Source organism: Acinonyx jubatus, chromosome A2 (genome assembly GCF_027475565.1).
Source record: "Acinonyx jubatus isolate Ajub_Pintada_27869175 chromosome A2, VMU_Ajub_asm_v1.0, whole genome shotgun sequence".
Classification (NCBI taxonomy): Eukaryota; Metazoa; Chordata; class Mammalia; order Carnivora; family Felidae; genus Acinonyx; species Acinonyx jubatus.
Genome location: NC_069383.1, coordinates 1,430,515 through 1,453,488, shown reverse-complemented (window position 1 = coordinate 1,453,488; position 22,974 = coordinate 1,430,515). Strand labels below are relative to the sequence as shown.

Genomic DNA, 22,974 nt, shown 5'->3' with positions numbered 1-22,974 from the left:
CAGCCTCGGGTAGCAAGCGTGTCCTGTCTCCTTAACAGGGAAGCCAGAATTCTGTCTTCAAAGTCCTTCTAACTGGATTAAGGATCAAATTAATGTGAGATAGACGAGCAGGAGAAATATCTAATTTAATAGCTTGCACATGGGGAACCCACGCAGCCATGGAAATTCTAAAGTCAGGCCAAGTGAGGGATACGTGTCCTCCCGAATTGAGAAGAAGGCAGGGGTCTGGGACTTCAGAGAAGGAATGTGACTTCCATGTTATCAAGGGAGGGGTTCTCTTGAGCTCACAGGGGCTCCACCGCCTTCACCTCAAAACCACCTTCATGCCAGAGTGGCCCGTCTTGGGTCTCGGGGCGGCCCGCCCTCAGCCCCTAGAGCAGTTAAAACTACAGCCATGGCTACTTAAACCTTCCCGATGCCTACAGTGAAGGTTAGTAATCAGCTGCCACAAATAAACAGTGTGGACGGTGTGCTCTTCCAGAGGATCCGGAGGACTCGGATCGGCTCCATGGGGGCAAAGTTCTCCCCTCTTCCCTTGCGGGTTCTTCAGCTGGGCTAGCGGTTAAACTGACGTAAGGCAGACTGGCAGCAGAGCAAGCAGAAGTGGAACACCGTGCGGACGTCCCGGGCACACGGGAGACACGCAGGAAGACCGAGCAGCTCCCTGAAGTGGCTCAGGCGGCCGCCGGGAACACCACCTTCGGCGGCAGCCAGAAGGGCGCTGGGCTTGGGGAGGGGGCTCCGGGGGGGGGGGGAGCAGGGAGCGCGCAGCACGCAGCTCCCCGGGCTCGGTCCCCCACCGGGGCCGGCGCTGCGGGGCGACAGGCTCACACGCGGACGTCGCGCGTGCACACAAGCGTCCGCTCACAAAGGGGCCGCTTCCGCTCGGAGCTTCCCCTGCGCCTGCCGTGTCTCATTCATTACCCTGAATGTGGCCTGAACTAGCGGAGGTCACGGAGGCGGGTCCCCGGGCGGCCGAGGCCGGCCGGCCCCGGGGAGACGAAGACCGGCGCGGCTCGGGCGTCCCAGACCCGCCGCCGCCGCCGCCGCAAGCTCGGTGGGCGCGGGACGGGACGCGCGGGGGGCCCCGGGGCACGGCCCCCGGCTCCGCTCCCCCCACCCCCGCCTCCCGCCAGCGCCCGGCCTCCGCGAACCTTCGGGAAGGCGGGCGGGGCGGGGCGCATGCGCGGCGTCAGGGTCGGGCGGAAGTGCACGTCGCCGCGCCGCCGCCGCCGCGTGACGCACTTCCTGTTTGTTGTCGGAGAAAGGAGAGAAAGGAAAGCGCGAGGAGCCGCCGCCGCCACCGCCGCCAGCGCCGCCGTGCCGGAGCTGAGGGGACCCGGGCCGCCGCCCCGCCGCGCCTCCTGCCCGCTGCCGGCTCCCTGTCCTCGGTGAGGGCCGCCCGCGGGCGGGGGTCGGGCCTCGGGGCCGGCGCGGGGCCGGCGTCGGGGGGGTCGGGGACCAGGGGCCTGCCGTGGGGCCGGGGCTTCGGGGGGTGGGCGTCGGGCTGGGGCGGCGGTGGCGGCCAGGGGCCCGCTGTGGAGTCCGGGCGGCCGTGAGGCGGGGGGGTGCGGGCCGCGCAGGTGGGCGTCCGGCCTCGGGCGGGCGGTCGGGCGGGGGGGGGGTGGGGGTCAGGCCCGGGGGGGGGGTCGGGGGTGGGCGTCGGGCCGCGGAGCACGGGGACCCGGTGCGAGGCCGCGGGCCCCCGCAGTCGGGGGGTGGCACTCGTCCTGGGCCGGCCCGCGCCGGCGGTTGGGCCGGGGCCCGTGCGGAGGGCGGGCGGCGCGGGGCCGGGGTCCCCCCGCGTCCGTCCAGTTCAGCGTTGGCGGGGGGCCGGCGGCGTGAAAGGCAGGTTTGTTCTTTCTTTCAAGCTCCGCGTGGAGGAAGGAGCCCAAAGCCGGAGACCAGGCGGGTCTGCAGAGAGGGTGGAAGCCTCGTGGGGGGCGGCGCTGCGGGGCGCGGGGACCAGGAAGCGGCTCCGGGAGACGCGAAGCCGCGTTCCCGGAACTTCCCCCTGGGATTTTCTAAAGTTTGGCGACGAGCAGAATGCCCGAATTTTCAACCGACATGGCCAGTGTGCGCTGTGGGGGGGGGGGGGGGGGGCTCCGGCTGTACCGGAGCTTGCGGTTTATGGCCGCTTCTGCCCAAGCGGGGATGGAGTTGGCGAGAAGAGTAAATCGCAAACTTCGTGTGGCCCAGACCTGTTTTGGGAGGCAGCGGTGGTTGTTAGGGGCCGCGGACGCGTTCCTTTACCACCTGAGAGCCGACGGGAAAGGGGGCAAGGTCACACCGCCACCTGGCGGGGGGGCGGGGCAGGCGGAGCGGCGCCCAGCTGAGTTGGGACCAGAAGTCGTAGGACTTCGAATTGAGTTAGGGCGAACTTGAACGACCGACCAGCAAAAGGAGAGAAGAAACTTGTCGTTGGAACGCGTTTCCTGATCGTTTTCTCCGCTGATTGTGTGTATCAGAAATGTTTTAATGACACGTATTTACAGCCTGCCTCTCCCCCCAGACTACCCCATTCTCAGATTTCTCTGGGAAATTTAATCTGGACTTCTCCTGTTCACAGTAAGAGACTACAGTTTCTCTGGGGTTAGTACTTGCGTGTATATATTTTAATGTTTACTTATTTTTATTTTGTTTATTTATTTTTTTTTTTTGAGAGCGAGGGCAGGAGCAGGGGCGGGGCAGAGAGAGAGGGGAACGGGATCCCCAGTGGGCTCCACACGTCAGCACAGAGCCCCACGCGGGGCTCGAACGCACACCAGAGAGATCACGATCCGAGCCGAGGCTTAACCGACTGAGCCACCTATGTGGGGGCCCCAGTGCTTCTGTATTTGTGTGCCCGGTAACAAAAAGATCCGTGCTTTTTACGCACATTATCTAGTGGGCGGTGGAATGTTTGTTACTCGCGTCTGAATTCGGGAAGTAAATGGGCTTGGCGGAGTGGTTGGTGGGTGTGGGAGCCGGGAGGCTGAATTTTGAAATGGGCCTAAGCAGCCTTGAGCTGGTGCTGTAGAAGGGGAAGATTGGAAGTGTAAAAACAAGGCTTTAAAGAGTTTCAGGAGTTCAGCACCCTCGTAGGAAAAAAAAAATCAGTGTTGTTAAGTTTGTTTTCTTGACATGGTGTATTTGAGGGGTATTTTTGGTTGCCGGTCTGACTTACCTGGAGGGCTGGGTGGGGAGTATCCTTTGACTAATATTCTGAAGAGTAAATTATGGGTAGGGAATTACGCTATTCCTGCAATTAAGTGGCTTACAATAGCTTTTCTTTTTCAGCAAACTCATGATTCTTACAGGTGTAAGAATTAAGAGTAGACCCGTTTTTCCTTGTATTAACTCTGTTTTGGACAGGTTCAAACAAATAGAGTTGTACTCCACACCATCGATAGTTTTCAACCCAGCAAACTCAAAAATCAGGTTTGTGGTGGGATGATGTATGCATGTGTATTTTTTAGTTTTAAAAAGGGACTTTAAAGCTCGGTAAGTTAGTTTTTCCCATTAAATTGTTTTTAATGTTTATTTTCAAGAGAGGGAAGGAGTGGGAGTGGGGGAGGGGCAGAGAGGGGGTTGGGGAGACACAGACTCTGAAGCAGGTTCCAGGCTCTGAGCTGTCAGCACAGAGCCCGACACGGGGCTCAAACTCCCGAACCTCAAGATCATGCCTGAGCTGAAGTCGGACGCTTGCTTACCCGACTGAGCCCCCAGGCGCCCTGGTAAATTATTTTAAGTTCATCTTTTCAGGGTTGCAGTGTAATGCTCACTGTGTCACCTTGGTGGTGTTTCCTGTTACCTTCCGCTGAGGTTACAGCAGTGGGACTGCCATCAGCCGCTGTGATGGTTAAGGGTGATTATGTTCCATTTCTGATGTCTCTTGGTAAGGATTAAGTTAATGGAATCAGGCTTTATATTTGTAAGTCGATGTTTTAGTAGGGTATTTAAAAAGCCTTATTTCGCCTTTTTACTATCTGGGAAATGATTGCAAAATTTAGAGTGGTGGAGGTCTATGTTGGAAATTTGGTTTGCTCTAAATTTGTTCAGGACACCACCTAGTGGGGAAATTGGCATAATTGCAGGCTTATTAGGGAATTCTCAGGACAGGGTCAGTGGCGAGATGTAACAAATGCTGTAGTGTTTTTTTGGGTAAATAAGATCTGTGAGAACTTTAAGTTCAGGAGGTAAATGAGAAGAAGAGCAAAGTTGGTGAAGATAAGAATAGTAGTAGAAGTGATTATTAGGGGCCCCTGGGTGGCTCAGTCACTGAAGTGTCGACTCTTGGTTCTGGCTCAGGTCAGGACTTCATGGTTTGGGAGTTGGAGCCCCAGGTCGGGCTGTGCACTAACAGCAGAGCCTGGTTGGGATTCTCTTCTGTGCCCCTCCCTTGCTTGTGCTCGCGCGCTCTTTCTCTCTTTCTCAAATAAGTAAATAAATAAGTAAAATTAAAAAAAAAAAGGATGATAATGTAGGAATGGAAAGACAATTTTAAAGCCTAATTGGAAAAAAGAACTTCTGGAGTTCAGCTTGGAGAATTTTGATGCTTTCGTTATAGGTTGATTGTAGGTGTTTTTCAAACTTTGTAATTTTAGGGGTGCATGCAGAAGCCAGTCGAACTTTTTTTTTTTTAAGAAGCTTATTTATTTATTTTGAGGGAGTGTGAGCAAGGGGGGGAGAGAGAGAGAGAGAGAGAGAGAGAGAGAGAGAGAGAGAGAGAGAATCAATCCCAAGCAGGCTCCGTACTGTCAGCTTAGAGCCTGACTCAGGGGCTCGAACTCACAAGCCTGGAGATCCTGACCTGAGCTGAAGTGAGTTGGATGCTGAAACCACGGAGCCACCCAGGTGCACCCGTTGGTGACCTCTTTTGTTTAAATGTTCTACTTAGAAAGTTTAAAAAATACCTTGTTATTTTTTTAAATGTCTCATTTTTAAGGTGGGGAAAATTAATTGCCGAAAAAAATTATGAAGGGTGCCTGGCTGGCTCAGTCGGTGGAGTGTGTGACTCTTGACCTCAGGGTTGTAAGTTCGTGGCCATTGTTGGATGTAGAGATTATTTGAAAATAAAATCTTAGAGGAATTAAAAAGGTAGTTAAATTTCTAAGGGTTGCATTCTACGTCAGTGGGGGGAGGAGTCTGTTTTATTTATATCCGTAATACCTTATTTCGAGAGCTATTCCTTATTTGGACATAGTTTGGTGTTTTTAAAAATGCTACCCCTAACATTTGTAAGGAGTTTTGGCCATTCTAGATAGACAATAGCAACCACGGTGAACGGCTGTGAGGCAGTAGAACTTCGTGGGTTTGTTTTTTTCTGTGTGTATATTTATTTATGAAAATGCTCCAGGTGTTTTAGGATTCTTCACTTCAGTTGCAAGGATCAGTTGTATTTGGAGTGTGATTGCTTCAGGGGGCATGTGATCTGTGCCCTTGGAAATGCTCATCCTACTTTTCACCAGCAAAGGCTATTGCAGTTTGCCTTGTATCTGTGCTGGGGCCTCCCTGTGTGTTCCCTGGGGCAGGCCTGGAACCTTCTCTTGTGTGTTCCCTTTGTGCCTGTCGCATTGCTCCAGACCCAGGGTGCCGAGAGAATACTGGTTGAATTGGATCCTTCTTCCAGGCTTGTCTTTGTCCTGATTACCCTGCTGCGATAAATGAAATCCAGATTTTAGGAAAGTTGGGGGCAAAAATACCCAATTTGCATTCACAAGTACCAGGACTGAGTGCTTGCCGTGTCTTCTCTTGTAATGAAGGGACTTTAGTCGTGCTTCTAAGTGTCTGAATGTTGACGATGGCCGGTTTTTGCAGTCGTTGGTCTGAGATCTTGAGTTACAGTGGAAGTAATTTCCTCGTTTGTGTCGGGAATACTTAAGGACATGTTAGGTCAGCACAAGATAAAGACTTAGTAGATGGTCTGTGATAAGGAGTGACAGTTCATTTCTGTTTCCCCACCTACGTGTGTGTGTGTTCTGGTAATTTGTCAGGTAATGAAATGACACAGAGGAAACTCCCAGACCTCTTTCTTGTTGAACGTCGGGCCTGCTGCTTTTCCACGAAGCAGACAGCATTGCACTAAATTAGTTTGAGGTCACAATTAAACATTTTAGAAAATGTTTTCTTTACAATTATGACTTTTCTGGGTTAGTAGAAGTAATGAGTGTTTTGATTTTCTGGTTTTTAAAGCTGAAGAGAGGGAGTGTCTTCAGTGGGTTTTTGACCTGGAATTACGTTACTTGAAACAGTGTAGAACCGGCAGCATTCTCCCGGTGGGGGGTCGGGGGGGGGGATAGAACAGGCCTTGTGCAAGAAAGGGGGTTTCTGCCTTGAGCTCCATTTTCAATGTTGAGTCTCAAGGATTGGGAAGGAACAAAGGAGGTTTTGTTTCTGTTTTGCAAGCAGAGCAAGGTTGCTTAGATGTTAGGTGGAGAGATGTTTGAGAAAGGTCTGGTGGAAAGATGGTCACTTCTGTGGGTGGCTAAGATTTGGGATACAGAGTAACAACATTTCAGAATGTAGAGGTGTCTTAAGTCCCAGGCTTGAGGACCTTGACTCTATGAGTCTGTTAGAGGTCTAAAAGGGTGGTGTGTTTGTAGCAGTCATGGTGGACACATACGTTCTTGAGTATCTTTCTCTCTTCTGTAAAATAGTAACAAAACCAAGGTTTCGTAACTGAGCTGTGTAGAAAATTTGGCTTGTTAGAGCTAACTCATCACGGAGCACCTCACGTAGGTCATCAAATACCTACTGTGTTCGTGGTCAAAGATGAGGGTAGGTAAACTTCATGGACAAGAGCACTCCTCGCCTTATTCCATAGAGATCATTTCCGTTTGCACCTTGTTTCTGGGGTGGGGTGGGGGAAATGGTATTTGGAGGGAGGGGTAGTGAAGTTGTGCGTTTAGTGGTGTCATGGGATATTTTGTTACATTTAACTTCCGTCTTTGTTTTGGTGCCCCAGTGTTCTCTTTGTAGCTAGAGCTTTTCTTTCCCTACGGACTGGTTTACATGCAGTTGATGAAGAGTATTTGACTTAAGGGGCTGGATTTTTAGAGATTATCGTATTGAATGGAAAATGAGGTGGTTCATTGGTCATAGGAAGTCTAAAGTGAATCAGGTGAGGTTTTGAAGGTACCCAAGAGGTTTGGGAATCTGTAGCGTGCCTTTCTAGTACTTTTTCAATGATGTACAGGAAAAGAAGTTAGTAAAGGTGGTTTGATTGGGAAATCAATGCTCTTTTTTCTCTTGGTCATTGAAGTGAAATCTCACTTAGAAAAAATGACCAGACTTATTTTACCCAGAATTCTACCATCAAGAACTCTCTAGGAATATAAAACTTGTAAATGTTAGTAATGATGGTTTAATTCACCTGTAGAGTGGTTGTAGAAGTTGCTAGCTGACTTAACTTTGGGAACCAGAGCTTCTGTTTCGGTATTGAGGTCATGGTACAGGGGTTAAAGTGCAAGCAACGTTAGAGAAATCGGTATTTGAAGTACCAGCCTTCACTCCCAGGGACATGTTGGCAATCGTGTGTGTGTATATGCCCCAGCTCAGTTTTCGTGGTTGTAAGGTTTACTTGGAGGGAAGCAAGAGTCTCCATGGGCAGGGTTGGACCCTTCGGAGTTAGACTTGAGAAACGGTTAATCCAGAGAATCTCTGGGAAAGAGGAGGCATTTCATCCTTTGAGGACGATGTGCCATGAGAACTAATCTCTTTACCACAGCAGCTGTTTTCTCCGATGAACCGAAGCTTTAGACTACAGGATTTCTCTGTGTGTCGTCGAGACTACTGAAGTGTAACCTAAAAGAAGCGAGAATTTGTTTTTCCAGAGACAGCTAGTCCGTGATCGTTCAGGTACAGCGTAGTGGATGGAGACTTCTTGAGAAGATGAGATTAGGATGTACAATGTCTGGCATATTGGGTATACAGGAACATATTTTCTTACGAGTTTGTTTATTTTGAGAGAGAGAGCATGCCAGCTGGGGAGGGGCAGAGAGGGAGAATCCCAAGTAGGCTCCACACTGTCACTGCAGAGCCCAGCGCAGGGCTTGAACCCATGAACCTGAACTGTGAGATCATAACCTGAGCAGAAAGCGAGAGTCAGATGCTTAACCCACTAGAGGAGCCTCCCCACACACTAAGTGGCTCTGTAGACCACCATCTGTGTAGGTCTCTGTTTGTGCTTCTTTCTCTGGAGCCTCTGTGCTGACAGGGTGCCTGTCCTGGGCTTGTCTGGACTCGCTTGAGAGTTTGAATTGCACTCTGTCTTATGTTGATAGGAGTACTCTATAGCGACCACTTCTTCCAGCCCTAGCAAGTGAGTATTTTTCAGCTCAGCTGGTGAATGGCCCCCATTGAAGGAATGGATGTTAGAAGACATAGTAAGAACTTGGTTTCCCCCCCTCCCCCGCCAAACACAAAGGCAACAGGTGGAAAAATGGGCAAAGGACATAGGCCAGCAGTTCAGTGGAGACACTTACAAATAGCTCTTGAACATGAAAAGATGCTTAACTTCACGGGTGCAGAACAGATCAGGCTTCACTTAAGTGGGTGGAAAAGTCAGACGGGTTAGTGTTGTTCCTGAGGGTAGGAACATGAGGCTGATGACACTGGTTAGGATGGAAATTAGTGCAGCCTCTGCGGAAGGCAGGTGGGTGAGATGGTGTCCTTTTCTTTCTTATTTTTTTAAAAGACCCATTGTTTTGATGTAGAAATTTCTACAGCATACTTAGTGAGATACTTCTTTTTTTCTCGTGTCTCGTGTTTATTTATTTTGGGGGGGGCAGGGAGAGAGAATCTAAAGCAGGCTCTCTGCTATCATGGCAGAGCGCCATCTGGGGCTTGATCTCAAGCACCCTGAGATGAAGTCAAGAGTTTGGAAGCTTAACCTACTGTGCCCCTAGGCCCCCCCGCCCACCCGCAGTGAGCTACTTTGGCGTCTCACTTCTGTATCTGCAGAGAGCAGCTTATGCTTGGAGGGCCTGGGTGTGAGCTTGACTCCTGGTTCGCTCGTTCACCACAGTGGTGTGCAACTCTGAACCCTGGGTGGGTACCGTCTCTGGGCCTCGGGTTTTCTGGTGCAGAAATAAGGACAGCGGTCCTGCCCTCAGTGCCTGAACTGGGTGCTCAGGCATCACCTGGGTCAGGGTGCTCCCGTGTCTCTGGTGCCTGCCACCCCATGGGATGGCTTTCATTGTTAAAGGGGTAATAGTGGCCTGTGTGTGTGTTTTCTGAAACTGCCCTGCCAGTAAGGGCCTCTGCAGCGTGAGCTGGGGTGCAGGCCTGGTGCCTGGTTTCCATCTGACCATTACTTCTGGTGGTGGTGCCGCCGTGCCCACATTTCTTTGTCCTGGTACTGCATAATTTTTTTTCTTTTCGTGATTTAGTCCTGAATTCTTTATTTCTTATATTGACATAAAGTTGGCCTGTGACCTTGTAAGTTTGGGGCGTATGTGTCTTTATGTGTTTATATGTTGTATAGTAATAGCTGTGTAGGTAATACCTTTATCAGGTCACATTATCATCTTTGTGTGTGTTTGTGTTTCACATGTATTTTTTTAGTTTGCCAAATTCAACCTTGCACGCTCTACGAAAAGTTTGAAAGATGCTAATTTAAATGCCTCCAGTTCTGCTCTTTTCGTTGACTGAGTTTATCCTTGTAAGGCGGGAGGTGTGTTCAAGTCACATGCAGTGTCATTTGCCTGAACGCAGACTGGGAAGGAGTGGGGTTAAGTGTTTCCAGTGTGGCTAGGACAGTTGACCGTCAAGCAAGTAGGTAGTGACGGGCTCCATGGAGTCGTCAAAGATGGTTGCCCAACAGACGTTAAAGGATCGCCGTCATGGACCGAGTCCTAGCCAATGAGAAGATTTGCTGATTCGCTCAAGTCTTCCTAGAAGTGAAATCTTTGGGAGGTTTAATTAGGAAATACAAGCCCTTTATGCACCAACATTTACAATACTGAGTGCAGCATGCATATTGATGAATCGATGGGGCTTCAGCTGATTCACCAGTGGAATATGAGGGAACTTGAATAGTTCCCTGACATTTTGTTCCCCAGAGTAACTGTACTCAGTCTCCTCATAATTTGCTGGGGACTGGATTACTGAGATCGAAAGCTAACTTTGATGGCTTCTGCCCTCAAGGAGTTTATGATGTAAAAAGCCTGGAAAACAGTGATGGGTACGAGATGATGATGCATGCTATGATGGAGGCGTGTGTAAGATGCAGTTTCAGCGGGGAGGAAGCTAGCTGCACCGAAGTGGTCCTCCGGCGAGGAGGCGTGTCCTCCTTGCAGTTGGAGGATGCAGAGGGCACCTGGGAGGGACCAGGGCACTCAGACCTCATTGTTCAAAGCCCGATGGTGAAGTCCAGTTTGCACCTGGGATGGCAGCCGGGAGGATACGAAATCGGGGGACGAGCCTTTGATGCTGTGCAGGAGTCTGAGGTCCCCCCCCCCCAAGTTGACACGGGTGACATGTGTGGTGGGTTTTGGTAGTAAATTAATGAAACATTTCATCTTAACTGTTGCAGGAAAAATAACTAGCATCTCTAACTTGTGTTTTTTGTGACTATTACAGCGTGTCCATTAACACCAATTTTTAAGAATGTTAAAAAAAAACAGTAAAGGTGACAGGCACGAAAAGTAACAGGCCAGAAAGCGGCAGGTGTACTGACTGAGGCCTTGCAGGTGTGCACGGGACGCAGACCTGCCTCCTGTGCATCCTTCCACTTTTCCCGGTGGGTGGTTGACCCATGGGAGAGGCTGAGCTAGGGAAGGGTAGCTGCTGGGTCGTAGGGGCCTGGCCGGCCGGGGTTCAAGGAAGGGGCCTGGGCGTCCAATTTGGTTAGCTGAGGGGGTGGGGGGAGCCCGTGGGAGTGTCCCGTGGAAGAGCGAGCTCTTCGAAGGGCCTGAGAGGAGGCTGATGGAGAAGTGGGTGTGTCAGTGTGCCACGCAGGAGAAATTCTGTTAGGTGGGCTGCAGAATGCTTTATTCAGACCGTGGATTTTTTTTTTTTTTTTTAAATGTTTATTTATTGTGAGAGAGTGAGTGGGGTAGGGGCTGGGAGAGAGAGAATCCCAGGCAGGCTTCACAGTGTGGGCCCGGACTCGGGCCCAAACCCACAAACCCTGAGATCATGACCTGAGCCGAAACCAACAGTGTGGAGCCTGACTGAGCCACTCAGGTGCCCCCAGGCCATTGATGTTTAAAGTGGCTCTTGAACCATTTATGGGTTTTTACCAGTGACCTTTGTTGCTGTTTTTGTCTTCCAACTTTTTTGCGTTTTGTAGTTTTTTTTTTTTTAAGTTGACTTATTTATTTTGAGAGAGGGCGGGGAGAGAATTGCAGGCAGGTCCCTCACCTTCAGCACGGAGCCCAGAGTGGGGCTTGATCTCCCATAGCAGGAGAGCACCAACCGAGCTGAAACCAACATGGGGCGCTTAACCAACCGAGCCATCCAGGCGCCCCTGCCTTTTGTACATTTAATTGAACGTTTCATGTGATTCCATTTTCTTTCCTTTTTAGAGTGTTACCCACCCCCCCTTTCCTCTTTACCTTTTTTCGTGGTCGCCCTAGAGTTTGCAGTGTTCCTTCATGACTGACTTCACAGCCATCGACACTGTCATGGTCCCTGGGTAGTGCAAGCACCTTCTGATGCCAGTTCTTCCCTCCTGCCTGTGGGGTTCTCGTTCATTTCACCTGCAGGAAGTCTAGGGATGCGCAGAAGTGTCTGTCGTGGAATACGCTGTTGCTGTTATTTGGAGGAACAGTTACCTGTTAGATTACTGAGGAAAATTAAAGCGTGTTTTATATCTACCTCTCATTTCTCTGGTGTTCATTATGCAGATCTGAGTTTTTTCCTACATCATATTCCTTCTCTCTGAAGGGCTTCTAACATTTTTTGCAAGGTGGATCTGCTGGCAACAAGTTCCCTCAGTTTTCGTTGGCCAGAGAAGGGGCTTTCTTCTTCACTTTTGCAGGATAACTTTTCAGGCTACAGAATTGGAGGTGGTGTCCACCCCCCCCCCCCCGTCCCCCCCGCCCAGCACTTTAAAACTGTTTCACTCCCTTCTTTCTTACACGGATGGAATTCTTTTGCTTCCTCATAGGTAGGCTGTCTGTTCCTTTGGCTTCTTTCAAGGTTTTTTTAATCTTTGATTTTCTGAAGTTTGAATGTGATACGCCCAGGTGTAATTTTTGGGTATGTATCCCACATAGTGTTCTCCGTTCTTCTTGGAGGTGTTGTTGGGTGCCTGACGTTAATTTGGGGGAAATTCTCATTTAGTCCTTCAGAGCTGATTGATGCTTCGGAGCCTTGTTTCTGATCCTTCCTTTCCTAGCTCTGGCGCTCCGGCCGCGGGCTGCACCTCTGCTGGCTGCCCCACGGGCACTGGGCGCTCTGCGGTCGGTCTGTTCCTCCCCTGGCTTGTCTGCCCCTTGGCTCAGCCATGCCCCGTTTACTACTAAGCTCATCAGAGACCTTGATCTTTTCTGCCGGGGTTTCGCTCTCTAGCATTCCTTGCTGACTCTTAGGAATTTCACCTCTGCTTACGTTGTGCCTCTGTTCTAGCGTGTAGTCTGCTTTTCCATTAAAGCTCATAGCATATCAATCACAGTTTCACCGGATTCCTGATTTGGTGATTCCTGCACTGGTGACTTGTGCCGAGGCTTGCTTAAGCCTGCCAGACTGTGTTTTGCCCTCTGGTATGCCTGGTGATGTTTTGTTGAAAGGTGCGCATGAGGTACCAGACAAAAGGAGCTGCTTGCTGTCAGTAGGCAAGTGGTGTGCAGGCCGGTGGGGGAGGTGGAGGTGTCCCCGTCCCTGAGCAGGTCTCCGCTTTCTGGTCCACTTCACCAGTGCCTCCCACTTCCCCTCGGGTGGGACAGGAGGGCAGGAGGGGACTGGAGTTGGGTATTTCCCTGCCCCCAGGTAGGTTGGGCTCCAGCAGTGCATTTCCCTTGAGGGCAGACTTCCTCTAGAAGAAAGTGGTGTGTGGTGTTTGGGGGGGGCGGGGCAGAGAGAGAGAGAGAGAGAGAGAGAGAGAGAGAGAGAGAGAATCCCAAGCAGGCTCCTCCCCCAGCACGGAGCCCTACTGGGGGAGAAGGGCTCTGTCTCACAAACCAGCAGATTATGACCAGAGCCTAAATCAAGAGTCAGACATTCAACCCACTGAGCCAGCCAGGTGTCCCTGTTTTGGTATTTGTATTTATTTTGTTTTAAAGTTTATTTATTTAAAAAATTCTTAAAAATTTTTTTTTAATGTTTATTTTTGAGAGACAGAGAGATAGCACAGGTGGCGGAGGAACAGAGAGAGAGAGGCACAGAATCTGAAGCAGGCTCCGGGACCTGAGCTGTCAGCCCAGAGCCCAGCACGGGGCTCGAACCCACGAACCGTGAGGTCATCACCCAAAGTTGGACGCTTAACCGACTGAGCCACCCAGGCGCCCATCCCCTGTTTATTTTTGAGGGAGAGAGAGCCCATGAGAGCATGAGCAGCCGAGGGGCAGAGAGAGGGAGAGAGAATCCCAAGAGAAAACCAAGAGCTGAATGCTCGGCACCCCACGTTTTGGTATTTTTAAATGGTTCCTTTTCCCTTGCCCGAAGCCCCAGTACGTTTTTGTCCCAGATTTCCCGTGAGGGCTGGTAGAGCTCATGAAAGTGTGTACCTCAGACTTGTCCTCACAGAGCTGCCAGCAACCCCGGCTGGTGACAGTTCGGATTTCCCTGTCAGCTCATCGGTTTTCTCTCTGGAGGCTTCTGCATTGGCGAGTTCCCATTCTGTGTGCCCACCTGTGTTTTCAGTGCGGGAGGCACACCTCACTTACGGGGCAGATCTAAAAAAAGAAGCTGTTTTCTTGGGGTGCCTGGGTGGCTCAGTTGTTTGAGCATCAGACTCTTGATTTTGGCTCGGGTCGTGATCTTATGGTTCGTGGGATTGAGCCCTGCGTCAGGCTCTGTGCTGACCGTGTGGAGCCTGCTTGGGATCCTCTCTCTCTGTCCCTTCCCCACGTGCACCCTCTCTCTGGCAATAAACAACAAAAAAATCCCGTTTTTCAGTTCAACTTTGTTTTGCTTGTTGGTGTGGAGTGGTGACTTTACCGCTCTTTATGTGTTGGAAAGCAGAAGTCCTATCTGTAAGGAGAATCTTGGTGGATGTTTCAGGAGGGGGGAGAGTAAATGTGTCTGTTGAGTTTGCCATTTTATTTATTTATTTATTTATTTAAAAAAATTTTTTTAAACGTTTATTTATTTTTGAGACAGAGAGAGACAGAGCATGAACGGGGGAGGGTCAGAGAGAGGGAGACACAGAATCTGAAACAGGCTCCAGGCTCTGAGCTGTCAGCCCAGAGCCCGACGCGGGGCTTGAACTCACTGACCGTGAGATCGTGACCTGAGCTGAAGTCGGCCGCTTAACTGACTGAGCCACCCAGGCGCCCCGAGTTTGCCATTTTAAATATGAAACCTGTATGTTTATCTCAAAAGAAGTTGACCTTTACAGGTTGATCCTGACGTCCTCAGGTACCCACTGGGATGAACTAGGCACCGAGTCAGGAGTTGTCAGCATTTGTGTTTCGCCGTATTTGTAGTGTGTGCGCTGGGATGAGAACACTTTCAGAGGATCTCGCTCCGACTGTGGCGTTGGACTGACACTGGTGAAAGGCCCAGGACATCTGCCCTTGACTACCACCCGTATCTGTCCTGAAGAACACTGTTCTAGAACCCTCGTGGCACTGTCCTGATCACAGCGTAGCTTGAAATCGTAGCTGCTTACTTTATGATTGGCAAGCACATGCAAGTATTTTTAATCTTGTTACTTGTAACTTTATTTTTGGTTTTAATGTACATAGTAGTTTAGGTTTAAGTTGTATTTAAACTCTACACTCGTCTCGAGGCTCAAACTCAAGACCTTGAGATCACGAGTCCCCGGCTCTTCTGACTGAGCCAGGCAGGTACCCCTTGTTCTGTAATTTTTAATCACATCGTGAGGTGTACTGGGGAGATGTACACTCAATTTTTCTACTTATGTGGTATTCACCTGTGTATAGGTAGGTACTACGGGCCTTTAGGACACACTTCCTGAAAGTCCTGATGGTGAGGGTTTATGGGAGTTTATGGGAGGAGGTACTTTTAGTTAATGGGATTTACTTTAGTGGCTTTACTAAAGAGGTAGAGTTTTTTTAGGAAATTTCATAGATGAACACACCAGTTGTCCTAAGAAGCAGTTGTTCTTAGCTGAAAGAATATGACGTCTTGGTTTTCTGTAGCTTTCTTAAAATACAGGAGTGGGGTCCCATCAGAAGCGAGAGAAGTTTCAGAATACCATTGGCAAAGATTACGTAATGAATTATCTCACCCAGATCGCCTGTAAGCCTGAGTTGATATCTGTTAGGTTGCAGAGGAGCTCTCTTTGCCCTCTGCTTGTGTTTTCCAGAATGGAGGTCAGTAGCCACATGTGGCTGTGGGGCCCTTGAAATGTGGCGGGTGTGACCAAGGGACGGGGGTTTTCAAGTTTTGTTTAATTTTAATGACCTGAGAAACAAACGTGTGTGTGGCTGGCGGGCTTATACCATCAGGCCGTGGAGTTTCGGATGCTTGTTGGGGGCCGTTTCCAGCTGCCTGAAGCCTTTGTGGGCACCTGTGCTTTCAGTTGACGTGATCTGCCCCTTCATGTAATGATTGCTTCCTTACTTGGCGCCTGGATGCAGGAGAGAAGCCACTTTTTCCTGGCAGTGTCCACAGATGGTGGGGGGCAGTGAGTAGGGAGCTGCATGCCCCCTCGTCCTGGGTATACCTGAGAAGAGAAGGCCGGAGTCCCACCCTCGAGGGCTCCTCTTTTTCTGGTGTTACCTGTTCCCTGTGACCTCAGGTGCGTGTGTGGGACTCACAGCAAGTCCTGGATGAGGGCTGGACAGCAAGTTCTTTCCCTCCCTCAGACTCGCTTGCGGTTGGGGCTGGGGAGCAGGGACACTGGGCTGATCTCAGGAGGGTAAAGACCATTTTAGTTCATTTATTTATCAAAAATTTTTTTAATGTTCATTTTTTAGAGACATACATACAGACAACAGAGTGCGAGTGGGGGAGGGGCAGAGAGGGAGAGGGAGACAGAACCCGAAGCAAGCTCCAGGCTCTGAGCTGTCAGCACAAAGCCCAACTCAGGACCTGAATTCACGAACCGCGAGCTCATGACCTGAGCCACCCGGGTGCCCCCCCCCCTTTTTTTTTAAATGTGTTTTAATTATTGGGGCACTCGGGTGGCTCAGTCAGTTAAGCTTCTGACTTCGGCTCAGGTCACCATCTCACAGCTGGGTCTCTGGACCCCGCATAGGTCTCTGTGCTGACAGCTCAGAGCCTGGAGCCTGCTTCGGATTCTGTGTCTCCTCCACCCCGCTCGTGCTCTCTCTCTCAAAAATGAATAAACGTTGAAGAGAAAATGTGTTTTAATTATTTGTTTTGAGAGAGCCTTCATGAGCCGGGAGCGGCAGAGACAGAGGAGAGAGAATCTCAAGCAGGCTCTGTGCAGGTAGCTCAGAGCCCAACTCGGGGCTCACTCTCATGACCCATGAGATCACCACCTGAGCCGAAACCAAGAGTTGGACACTTAACCGATTGAGACACCAGGCACCCCTAAAATCTTATTTAAAAAACTGTTCTTGAATTGTATCCTTTTTCTTGAGCCCCCCCCTCCCCCACCTAAGTCTTACCACACTAACTTCTTGCCTCTTACGTGGGCCATGGGGTTTCATAGTTTTGTCTGTGTGTGCGGTCATTGTAGTTGAAGCTGAGGTTGTCTCTGCACAGGGAGCTTTCTGTTTGCTTTCTGTTTTCCAGTTCATCAATAAATGGCAGTGTTCTTTTAAGCTTTGTTTGTGTCATTGTCTCCATACATATTTGTGTTGTCCTTGACTAACCTGTTTACATATTTGCTTTCTAAACTGGGTGACTTATTCTCTAAGCTAGCGTATGATTGTTATCAATAAATGTGATTACAGTCACTCAGAATTACATCATTGTTTCCATTGGGAGTAAATATGTTGATGGTAGAATGGGTGTCAAAGAGGTTTTGATTGGTTGCGACAGTGGGCCAACATAAGCAAGGTGGACTTTTTGGGGCGAGCTGTGAGGCTCATTGATCCGAAGAGCCGCCGTTGCACAGAGGCAGTAGCGGGAGGCAGCAGGGCGATCACAGACTCAAAAAGGCATAGCTGAGTTTATGGTGGTAATTGAAGTCAGGTATGGTTCTTACGAGAGTTGACCTAGCACTGGTGATCCAGGTTCAGAGGAGAAATGTCTTGTTCCCTTCTGTTGGTGACATCTGGACCGTCCCTGCATCATTGATGGTGCTGGAATCCGGGTAGGAAGGGATCGCGGCCTTGGAGCTTGCTCAAGGTGGAGATTTAGGAACCCAGAGATGTAAGGCTGTATGTCTAGAGAGTGAAAAATTCACGATGGTAAACCCCTGAATGTTTGGAGATACCTGTGTCGAAGAGAAATTCAGCCCGCCTGTGGACCAGGGACCAAAGGGTGACAGCTCCCTGGAGGCCCACTCTTCACCACGGAGAATCCAGTAACTGTCCAAGATTAAGGGCTGCTCCCTGGACTTTGTTCAAGCAAGAATGTTTGGACTAAGTGTTTTATGAGGCAAAGTTAAAAGCCGGTTACTTAAGAGGTCCTTTCGCTTAGCAAGAACGTGCGGGTGCTGCTGGTCGAAGTCTGTGCTTTGAGAAGCACCCCAGTTATTACTTTCAGAAGGGTAATTTTCTAATTCTAGCATTTCTCGTGCATCTGTTAGCAGGAATTCTTTAAAAAGAATGTTGGCTCATCGGCCATTCGGTCGCAAGCGTAGCTCGTCCAGCGGCAGGCAGCACAGACCATCCGGGACTCCTGCTCGTGTGTGTGCTCGTGTGCTCGGGACGCATGGCACTCCTCCTGGTGGTCCCGTCACCGTCCCTTCTGGTCCACGAGTGCTCCATCAGCTTTGTTCTCGTGTCCTTTTGAACTGGCTCTACTCCTTTTTGACTTAAGGTTTTTGTTTTTTAATTTGGAGTGATTTCAGATTTACAGTGGCGTTGTCAAGACGTCGACAGACCTTTCTTGTCCACCTTTGACTCAGTTTTCCTCAATCTAACCACAGTACACACCCCCGAACGGAGCAGCCGACGTTGGCACGGTGCTGTTCTCTAGACGCTTGAGTCCCGTCCGGCCGGTATTCTGCTGAATACCCTTCTCCTGCTCCACACGCCAGTCCCGGGGCCCAAGTGTCCCCATTCAGTTGCTGTCACTCTCAGTCACCTTCAAGGTGTCACAGTGGCCGGCCTGGGACGTCGGCTGCGTCTTCAGTTTCTTGCTTGACGGCGTGTCCTCGGCTCATCTTGCGCCTCTGCCCCAGACTCCACGTTGGTCAGCGAAGTAACGTCTCGTTCCATCTGGTCCTCGGCGGAGCTGACCGTGTCCTTCGTAGCTGGTTCTGTCCGGTGCTGGACACCATCTCTCATCTGTTGTGACAGCACCTGTGTATTTATAGCTCACCTTGGCTGTGAGAGAAGACGGTGTGATTAAGTTAAGAGGCTCCTGCAGCAGGAGGGGCTGGTGCCATTGAAGATGGAGAAAGTGGAAGGGTTTTGAGATAGTTGGCAGCTAGGCCTGGTGACACTGTGGATTGCCGTGTGTGGGTGTTCTGTCACGGGGTGGGTAGTGGTGTCGGTGAGGGCGAAATTTCCAGTCCACAGCATGAGAGCACGAGGTAGAATTCAGTCGCGGAAGACCAGGAGTGGGGTGGGGACCCAGTGAAATTTGGTCCTGTTCTATTTGCGACGTCTGTCACACGGCCAAGTGGCTGTGTCAAGCAGTCATCTGTCTATTCGTGTCTGAAGTGCCAAGCAGAGACCTAGGATAGGAACTTACGTTGGGGAATCGCTGTGGGATCCGTGGTATTTGCAGAACGGGGGTGACGATGAAGACGCGGGAGTGCAGCCTGAGAAGGGGTCCGGAACCCTGGCTTCCCCACCCTGTGCCCACGGGGCTCGTAGGGAGAGGAAACCACAAGACGGACGGACCGGAAAGCCCAGTGTGCCGAGGGCTTGGGGCGCCCAGCTGTGAGAGCTGTTTCTGGGGGTGCCTGTGCTGGTGGGGGACCAGGGGGGCGGGTGGCGGCTGGGCAGGACCGGGTGAAGGAGCAGAGGAAAGGGGGGAGGTACGGACAGCCTGCTGCTGCAGGGGCGGTGGAGGGTGAGGGGTCCGGCTCTGCAGACGGCTGGTCTGATGCACACTTCAGTTCGTTCGCCTTTTCTCCGAGGGGCCGTCTCCGTCTAGGACGCGGGCCAGGTGGCCGCTGGTCGCCATCACGCGAGTGTTGCTCGTCTCCCGGGTGCTGCTACTTGATGGTTCTCCTGCGCTCGCTCAGCCCCGGTGACCGTCCTGGGGGTGTCTCTGGTTAAGGCACCGCGGCGTTCACATCTGGCAAGGCTGGGCCAATTCCCACGCGTGCGCCGACGGCCTTGAGGGCCCTGCCACGCTGCTGTCGTCACTTGCACGGAAACAGGCACCTGAGTGCCAAGGCTGGCGAAACTGGACTTGAGAATACAAGCTTTAAAGTGAGTTCAAGGATGTCTGAGCGGTGGCATCTGACTCCCTGGGTGACCTCTGGCCACCTGTGGCTCAGCCGTTAGGAAGTGAGAGCCTAGTTCTGAGACTTTTCTAACCCTCGCTCCATTGGGCGCAGTGGGTTGCCCGGTCCTGCAGTGCTGGGAGCTCCCAGGATGCCCTGCGGGTGCAAGCGGCAGCAGCTGGAGCTCAGCAGGGACCAGAATGTCACGTAATTTTCAGCCCTCTGAGGTAGGGACGCAGGGCTTCGAGTTTTCTGCTGTTTCTGGCAGCTGCTGTGCTGTAGTTTGCGTTCGGGTTTTTTCTTTCTGAAGACGTAAGCTTGCTGTGCTTCTTGGTCTCGAGAATTGATGACCTCTTCTGTGGCTAGTAATTTTAAGATGGTTTGGCTGGTGTCGCTGACTCGGTGGTGTGCTCTGAATCCAGTAACTACCACGGAGGAAACTTTTTCTTGAATGTTTATTTTGAGAGCGAGAAAGAGAGCGCCTGCCCTCGTGAGCGGGGGTGGGCAGAGAGCAAGGGAGAGAGAATCCCGAGCAGGTTCCAGGCTCCAGGCTCCGAGCTGTCATGTCAGCACAGACCCTGAGATCGTGACGTGCCTTGAAACGAGGCTCACGCACTTAACCGACTGAGCCACCCGGGCGCCCCGAGGAAACCTTTTCAAATTGGGTACTCCCATCTTGTGTAGTTGAGTGCATTTCACACAAATACCTCAGTATTTTAAGTTGAACCTACCGAAACAGTTCAAAAAGCTATATGGTGAACGACCGTGTTCTTGGAGGTACGTCCTCCAGTTACTGTTGTGGGTGCTCGTGGCAGGGTGCCCTGCCCCCCATCTCTTTGGCATAGAGATTGTTGCAAGTTTAAAGTAATCAAAACCCAGTGGAAGCCTGAAACGCCCTTGGCCTCGCTCTCAACCGCCTACATTTACATTGGAAAGGAGGAAGCCTGTCCCGGAAGAGAGCTACCTCCTCCGAGACTCCCCTGTACCTAAGGAATCTGCGTAATGTCCAGACATCTCTCGTCTTTTTGGTAATTAACAGACTCCCTCCCTTTTGCAGCTCGGAAGCTTCTTGATGCCTCACACTGTCTGTGGAATTTCCCGTGAGGGGTGTGGGTGCCCCTTGCACGTGCCTGTTACAGTTGAGTTTCTGCTCTTAAGTTGCTCTCATGTCACCATGATTCTGAGGCCCCCTTTGAGGACCGGAGGGCAGACCCCAGTAATATTTTTGTTAGGGGTCTGTCACGGCTGTTTGGATTATCATGTTAGGTTGTAGGAAGAGTAACCATATGGTTTTCTCTAATTTGTAATTTAAACAGATTCTGAAAAAAAGAAGAAAAAATTCTGAAAGGGACGCCTGGGTGCTCAGTCTGTTGGGCATCCGACGCTTGATTTTGGCCCAGGTCGTGATCTCACGGTTCAGGTTCATACGACCCGGCCCCGAAAGCTGGAAGCCTGCGTGGGATTCTCTCTCTCCCTCTCCTGTCCCTCCCCCACTTGAACCTTTTCTTTCTCTCTTAAGTAAGTAGTAAAAAAAAAAAAAAAAAAAAAAGATGCCTTTAAACAAATTGTGGGAGTGTATTTGAGAAAAATACATATTTTGGTATTCAGAATGACAAGTCTTGAGTTCAGAAGTCTGTTGTGAGTTCTTAACCTTTTTAAAACTTTTTTTTAAGGTTTATTTTGAGAGAGCGAGTGGGGAGCGGCACAGAGAGAGGGAGAGAGTCCCAAGCAGGGTCTGCACTGGATCTCACAGCCTCGAGATCACAACCAGAGGAGATGTCAGGAGTGGGACACTCACCTGACTGAGCCACCCAGGCACCCCTGAGTTCTTAACCTTCTGACCTCTAGAACTGTTAGTGCTGCATTTGAGGTTTTGTACGGTCTGTTCTAAATATTTCTTTCATCATGTGATCAAATTGATAATGACATTTAACCTAAATATTTCTAATTTCCTTTGACATAAAGGCTTTCTCTCTCTCTCTTTTTTAAATGTTTATTTTGAGAGAAAGACATCATCAAGTGCAAGTGGGGGGGATGGGCAGAGATAGAGGGAGACACAGAATCCCAGGCAAGCTCCATCCAGGCTCCGAGCTGTGAGCTGTGAGCACAGAGCCCGACGCGGGGCTCGAACCCATGAACCGTGAGATCGTGACCTGAGCCGAAGTCGGACGCTCAATCGACTGAGCCACCCAGGAGCCCCCCCCCAAGGAAATTTCTTAACACAAAGAGTTTTGTTCTCACAGTTCTTTTCTGGTTTTGTGATATTTGTTTTCCATTTTTGTTCCGTTGTTTCTTTAAGCATTCCGAAACTTAAATGTTTAAGCTTTGTTTGGCCAAATGGGCACATTTGATAAGAACCTGGATTTTTTTTTAATATTAGATTTTACTTTTAAGTAACATCTACACTCGACGGAGGACTCAAACTTGTAGAACTCTGAGGTCAAGAATTGGATACTCCAGTGACTGAGCCAACCAGGCGCCCCCAGAACATGGATTTTCTAACTGTTGGCTGCTGGGCCCTAGTTTATGTTACTACAAGTTTATGCTGTGTTGCCACAGACTACAAGAAGTTTGATAAATGCCCAGATCTTAAAAGCTTAACCTTCTGTTTGGTTAACAGTAGGACCGCAGATGTGTCTTTTTAAAAAATGTTTTTAGGGGCGCCTGGGTGGCTCAGTTGGTTAAGCAACCAACTCTTGATCACAGCTCAGGTCTTGATCAGGGTCACGAGATCAAGCCCTGCCTTGGGCTCTGCACTGGGCGTGAAGCCTGCTTCAACAACAAAACAACAACAACAAAAACAAAAAATTATTTTGGGCACCCGGCCGGCTCTTTCCGTAGAGCATGCGACTCTTGATCTTGGGGTTGTGAGTTTGAGTCCCGTGTTGGGGGTAGTAGTGTTCACTTGAAAAAAAATGTATTTATAAAAACGATATGTAAATAACTTTTTAGCAACTATAAAAACTTTTATTTCTTGAAAGGGGAAGGAGGTTTTTTTATTTTTTTATTTTATTATTATTTTTGAAAAAAGAGCATGGGAGAGGGTCAGAGGAGGGAAGAGAGAATCTCAAGCAGGATCTGTGCCGACAGAACCCGATGCAGGGCTTAAACTCATGAACCATGAGATCATGAACTGAGCTGAAGTTGGATTCTTAACTTACTGAGCCACCCAGGTGCCCCCCAGTTTATTTTATTTTTGAGAGAGAGAGAGAGAAACAGCATGAGTGGGGAGGGTCAGAGAGAGAGAGAGAGAGAGGGAGACACAGAATCCAAAGCAGGCTCCAGGCTCTGAGCTGTCAGCCCCCAGTGTGGTTTTCTATTTGTTATTGTGATTATTTCATGAGTCCTTTTTTTGTTTCTTTTCAAGTTCTTATTTTAGACTC

The 22,974-nt window shown here is 50.2% G+C and overlaps 1 protein-coding gene across 4 annotated transcripts in view; it reads left to right on the top strand.

Annotated features, from left to right (window-relative positions):
* Nucleotides 1-1,247: 1,247 nt before the first annotated feature.
* DNAJB6 (DnaJ heat shock protein family (Hsp40) member B6) overlaps nucleotides 1,248-22,974 on the top strand; it is a 68,506-nt gene continuing 46,779 nt past the window's right edge. The window contains exon 1 of one of the 4 annotated variants that reach the window (XM_027051266.2): nucleotides 1,248-1,391. The gene's annotated coding sequence lies outside the window, so the exon portion shown is untranslated. Of the gene's footprint in view, nucleotides 1,392-1,828; nucleotides 1,853-22,974 lie in introns of those variants that run through there. The other 3 variants (XM_027051263.2, XM_027051268.2, XM_027051264.2) reach the window with 3 other exon arrangements.